The sequence below is a fragment of the Balearica regulorum genome, chromosome 8 (assembly GCF_011004875.1).
Source record: "Balearica regulorum gibbericeps isolate bBalReg1 chromosome 8, bBalReg1.pri, whole genome shotgun sequence".
NCBI lineage: Eukaryota > Metazoa > Chordata > Aves > Gruiformes > Gruidae > Balearica > Balearica regulorum.
Genome location: NC_046191.1, coordinates 31,708,869 through 31,714,868, shown reverse-complemented (window position 1 = coordinate 31,714,868; position 6,000 = coordinate 31,708,869). Strand labels below are relative to the sequence as shown.

General features: G+C 44.5%; 1 protein-coding gene across 13 annotated transcripts in view; it reads left to right on the top strand.

The window, feature by feature from the left end:
• Positions 1-2,323: 2,323 nt before the first annotated feature.
• The window catches only part of RABGAP1L (RAB GTPase activating protein 1 like), a 246,713-nt gene continuing 243,036 nt past the window's right edge, over positions 2,324-6,000 (top strand). For 4 of the 13 annotated variants that reach the window (XM_075760477.1, XM_075760475.1, XM_075760479.1 and 1 more), the window contains exon 1: positions 2,325-2,538. The gene's annotated coding sequence lies outside the window, so the exon portion shown is untranslated. Of the gene's footprint in view, positions 2,539-2,561; positions 2,808-3,028; positions 3,104-6,000 lie in introns of those variants that run through there. The other 9 variants (XM_075760482.1, XM_075760485.1, XM_075760483.1 and 6 more) reach the window with 5 other exon arrangements.

The following is a 6,000-nucleotide window of genomic DNA, read 5'->3' as shown; positions in this document are numbered from 1 at the left end:
GCTTAATAATTTGTTCCAGTATCTTGCCTGATCCAAAGTAAAGCTGACTGGCCTCTGATTCCCATATTTTCTTTTTTTTTTTTTTTGTTTTTGTTTCCTTTTTCCTGGTCTCACAAAACCTTAGCTATCTTTTCTGAGTTCTTGAAGGTAACTGCTAGTGGCTTTGAGATTGCTTAGCCATTTTGCTAAATATGTTGGCTGAGACTAATCTGGCACCTGACTTTTGTGAGCATCTTACTTGAATAGATCCTGTTTCTTTCCTTAATTTAGCTTGATCACTTGTTTTTATGTTGCTAATGTTAACCATGCAAGCCAGCTGATTACAGCTGACATTTTTGAGAAGAACAAAGTTAAAAAAAAAAAGGCTTTGGTCTTCCTCACATGAGTTGATAATAGTTTCCTCACCCACCTGACAGCAGGTCAGTTGTTCTGTGGTAATCTTTCCTGTAAGCTTTTTATTGTTACACTCTATGGCTCTTTGATAGCTTTAGCTCATTTTGTATGTTAACCTTTCTGGATTTTCCCCTACATATTACAACAATCTCTTTGCTGTAAAACTGACAAGTTTTAATAACTTAACCTAGATTCTGCTTTTTTTCAAAAGGTGCAAGGCATTGAAATGGTTTAGATTTAGCCAAACTCCTCTCCTGCCAGCTTTCCTTCTCCTTGCGATGGTCTGTTCGCAGCCTTCACGGTGATTCTATAGGAAATGGCAAACTCTCTGGAGCGTACTTTTTCTTTGATTTGCTACAGTAAGGCTTGACTTACTCTCAAGTCTGTTGGTTTGATTTTCCTTCCTTCCCTTTGTGAAGAGTCATTAACTGACTGGCCACCATCACCCACAGAGTCTCCTGAGTAGGTATCTTGCTATTGCAAGTCTCGTTATCACCAGTTCCTATGCTTTAGATGATTTTTTTCAAACTAAAGTACCATGCACTTGGTCTTTTTCGTTTGTGGGTTGCTAGTGGGTCTTTGCTGTGACACTGTTCTTTTCCTTTTTGCCTTTATCCAAATATTTTCCCTAGCTCTGTACCTTATGTTCCTTTTCTCCTACTTCTGCTCCCTGACTGCATTTCCATAACAATAACCAGTTATGACAATTTAGTCTTAATTTTGGTTATGAATATAATGACTTTCAGTTCCTCCTGTTTATTACCCACATTCTTACATAAGCGTGCAGCATCTGAGTACAATGCCAGGGAACCTTTTATCTTACTATTCCTCTATTGTAACACTCAGTAAAACAGTTCCCCTCCTCCCCCTTCATTTTTCTTATTTTTCCCCCCATGCTTTTGTGGTTTATCTGAACCCTGTGGTGTGATAAGAACAACCTGAAGATAATTTAATTTACACCAGCTGCAGACAGCTAGGAAAGATACCTAATAGTAACAAGAACAAACTGGGGGACTGTCCTGAGGAGCGGGGTGTTCCCAGCTCTGGACAACGTACAAACAGCACCCACGCGGGGACTCCGGCTGTCCCAGGGTGACTGGCTGCGGCCCGCTGGCTGTCACATAGCGACGTTGTTTTATTTAAGGCTGTGGTCTGACATTCCGTAAGGTTTTGCTGATCCACATCTGAAATAGAAAGAACACAGGTGAGCTGTATAAATGTTGTGGTTAATTTAAATGTAATTTGTTTCACACATAATAAAAAAAAACAATGGGACAACCTTTCATTATTTAAACATCCTTTATTTAAACAGAAACAACGCTGATATTTATTTAAACACACATATTTACTATTTAAACATTAAATATTTGTTGAACCATAGAAAACTACTGTGCTATCAAGCACAATCTACTGCTTAATGAGACTGGGGTACAAAATCAAAAGGCAAACTTGAGAAGAATGTGTTGGGGTTTTTGGGTTGGGTTTTGTTTTGTTTTTTTAAAGAGTACCACCATTTGTAGGTCACTTCCAGCGTTCTTCAGTTGCAGTCAAGAATTCTGACGCGTTGAGGCGTCAGCCTTTCCGGCAGCTGGATGCTTTTTAAGGCGCTCTCCAAAGCAGACTCAACCTGCACACCGACCTCCAGCCTCGCCGGACAGCCGGCCCGGTCAGGACGGCAGCGCTCCCGGTGCAAGCGGCCTAGCGCGGGGCAGCTCGCACCCGCCGCCGCTCGCACACCGAGTTTCTCTCGGCCACCAGATTCCGGCCCCCTCCCTGCCCCCGCTTTTCCCGCTCCGGCCTGGCCCGAGCAGCCCGCCCAGCCCGGAGGGGTTGCGGTGCCGGCGGGTAATGGCCGGTCCCGGCCCGGCCGCCCTCGATGCCGGCGCTCGCGCCGTGTAGGAGAGGGAAAGGGGAGGGAGCGGTGCGCGCGCGCGCCCCCGCCCGCTCCGCCATCCACCCGCCGCCGGAATGTGGACGGCGCTGGCCCGGCCCTGAGGCGGCTGCGCGGCCCGCCGAGCCGTTCTCGCCCGGCCTCTCTCTTCTCCGTTCCCCTGCGCAGTGGGTGGGTGGGGGAGTCAGGCGGGAGGACGGCTTGGCTGCCGCCGGTGAAAGAAGAGGACGCTGCCTCGGGCCTCCTTCGCTGAGGTGAGGGGCGGGGGGGGGGGGTCTCCTGAGGGGCGGAGGCGGGAAGCGTCGTCGCTCCCTCAGACGAACTGGCGGGTTTGGGGAAAGATGCCGGTCCGCCCCACCCGCCCCGTGTCACGGGGTTACAGTGCCCGGTGACCTGAGGTGGCTTCCTCCTTCGGCGGGCCCTGCCGGCACGGCCGTTGCCTCCGGGCCGGCTGCTGGCCCCGGGAGCCGCCGGCTGCTGGCCCCGGCCCCCTGAGGGCGGTGGAGGAGGGAGGAGGCACGAGGTGCGTGGCTGTTCGGGGAATGGTGCCGCTCCTTCGTGTTTTCTTGTGTTTGCGTTGGGGAAGGGGGGGGGAGTTCCCTGTGCGCGGCTGGGCGCTGGGGCAATGCCGCCTCGGGAGGAGCGGAGCTGGAGGAAAGTGAGGGTTTTAAAAAATAAAGTTGTTTTCGTGGTGAGGGAAGGGAGAGGGTTGTGGAAGCGTTCATCTCCCTTCCTCCTCCTTAGGAAAAGTGAAGTCACTTCCCAAGAGCCAAAACTAGCAAACTACTGTCCTAAATCTGTGCCGTCTGCATGGCTCAGGTTCGTCCACGTTTTATTTCTGTGGGGGTTTTGTTTGCTTGTTTGTTTTTGGTTTTGGTTTTTGGTGTTGGGGTTTTTTTTCCAAGCCTTCTTCCACAGTTAGGCCCTCCCTAACTGTTATCCAGTACAAAAATGCTAGTCTTTAGCTCGAGTACCTCAAACCCTGCAGCCACCCCCTGAAGTGGGTATGACATTCTGAATGAGGCGGACTTGCGAGTTTCTGAAGTGTGGCACGTACTTTGCTCTTGCTGTCACGCTGTCAAAGCCCTGTTGTTAAGATTGGTTGTTTTTGATAGCATTGTAAATAAATCATATCTTACAACATTTCATAGCCGCATGCATGTATGCATCCATTCTTTTGTGTAAGAGGGGGGAAAAAAAAAGATTTAAAGTGTCAACTCTTCTTTGAAACAGAAGCAACAAATAACAAATAGCTTCAGTGCTGCATTTGTCTTTCACTGTCAAGCTGTAGTCTCACAACCATGTCGGTGGTTTTTCAACTAAAACTTTGGAGAAGGGCAACTGTCCTTTCTGTCTTCAAAGAGAGATCTTGGTGATGTTACAGGCAAAGGTTTCTTATCCCTTTAAATTCAGGGAAGGTACCATGGCTTTATTTGACTGAACCTCTGTGATAGAGGTCGAAATCCTGAGTGCCCATCAGAGCGACTCATGCTCCAGATCTTAAGAAGCTTTACTAGAGGTATAAGATTAGTTCCTGCAAGTTATGCCTGCGTCTGAGTTTTAAGTAGGATTGTAGCCAATATGGTTTGTTTATGGGGGTTGTATGGTATTAATGATACTAATTAAGAGGTTAGTTTGTAGTTTAAACTTGAAGGGGCTAGAAATATAGTTACACACAGTAAGCGCAAATTGACTCTAGTGTTGTAAGAACCGAAGCTAAATTGGAGCATTATTGGAAGTACTCTGCAGCGTTTTCTTCAAGGTTGTTACAGTGAAATGTATTGCTTGGTTAAAAATAGCATTCAGTCCTTTAAAAAGCGATTCACAGATTAAGATCTGGTAATGTTAGTAAGGGGATTGCAAAAAGATCCAGGGCTTTCTGTGGAAACAGAGTTCCTGGTGTACTCCCTAGCAATTGAAGACAATCTGAGTTCTGGTTGCTCTTTCCCTTCTGTCATCAATGGGACTTCCACAGCCAGGAAGTGAGTTGAGAGAACTAATCTGGTCAAAAAAGTAGTACTTTTATTTCTTTTTTTCCCCTCCCCAAGTTACTTTTTGGTTAGGACAACTTCCTGAACCAGCTCACTTCCCTGGTCAAACGGCCATTGTCTCAATCCAGAGGAGGAAGAAGCGTGTTGGTAGGGAGGAGGGCGTAACTGCAGTCCTGATAGTCACGTAAGTTGCGATAGGTGATGTGCTTAGCTGGGCTATGGTTTTATGGTCAGTAAGTGAATATAAGCAGACACTGCTGCTAAAAGAAGCTACCCTGTGTTTTTATTTGGCTTATGCCACTTGTGGTGAGGGTAGGAAATGATAGTAAGGGTGGTAGGAATTCTTATTTTTGTATCAGTACTGGCTTACATTGATTATGAAGTCATGGTGGCATTTGTCTTTTTTTTTTTGGCAGTGTTAAAGAGACTACTGCTTTTTAAGAGCCACCTGTACGTCTCTCTTTTTCTTCCGTGTGTCCAGAGAAGTAGCTGTGTTTTTTCCTGCTCTCTCCTTTGCAGATCCTTTCTTGTCTCTAAACTTTTTGTTGATTCATTAATTTCAAGGAACAGTCTGGGCATCGTTAGGTGCTTTTGTAAATTTGTTCAGCTCTAATTTAAAATTTATTATTTGTATATTGTTATTACCTCTGCTATAATTGAAGGCTATTTCAAACTTGACTGACCTTAGTAATTACACACCTTCTGATTTCCAGTCTAGATTGATTTGTCATTGGATTATACCCATTTTATGTACCCAACGGACCGATATGTTATAGGCATTTCTGATCTTGGTATCAAAAGCAGCAGCACTCTTAAACAGATGGATGCAAAAATGTGTCCAAGTGTAACACTGAATGTTTTTCTCTTGACCACTAGCTATACTCATCTTTCCTGTAACAGCTCTCAGTTCCTCCCCATGAATTTTAATTTTGACCTTCTAAGTGAAAATTAAAATGCACATTTCAAGGATTAACACCGAGCTTCATAGAGATGTGCTTTTAATGGAGATTAAGATGTTTTCAAGTATATTTTCATAAGGTGTGTTTTTGGAAGTTTGGCAGTTTGTTCCAGCCTCGATCTTACTCTGTTATACTGGTGCAGTTAAAGGAGCCATTGTTGTAACCTGGATTGCTGAAGGGTTTCTTTCTTTTTTGACAGAGTCCTGGTTCATAAGCAAAGCCTGACATATTTGAAAAGAGTTTGAAATTGATTTATTTCACCCTTTTCTGTATTCTTAACTTTAAATAAAACCAAAAACTATGTATAGATTATTAGAAAATACTTCCATGGTTTTTAAGGTGTTTACTTAATTTTTTATATCAGAAATGTTCCAAGAGGAGACTTTGAAGCTGAAAGAGAAAAGAAATTAGCTTGGTGGGTGTGTATGCGTGACCGTTTGTAAAGGGTACCTAAATTGTTTTCTAAAACCTGCTTAGTTAAATAGATTACCTGAAAGATGAGTAAGGCCCTGGTGAAAACCTCTACTATACTGTTTCTTTGGTGGAATGTTTCTTATTCTTTGGGAAGAATAGCAGGGACAAGGGTCTTTCTAATATTTTTAGGTGGACAGAGGGAAAATTAGGTTTTGCCACAAAGTGAGATGAGTCAGAACCCTCTGCTTTGCTATTCTTGTCGTCCTTGAAACACGAATCAGGATATGAAAGAAGGTGTGGGGGTTTTTTTAGATCAAATAAGCTTAAAAGTGCAAAATTGTTCTGATGCTGA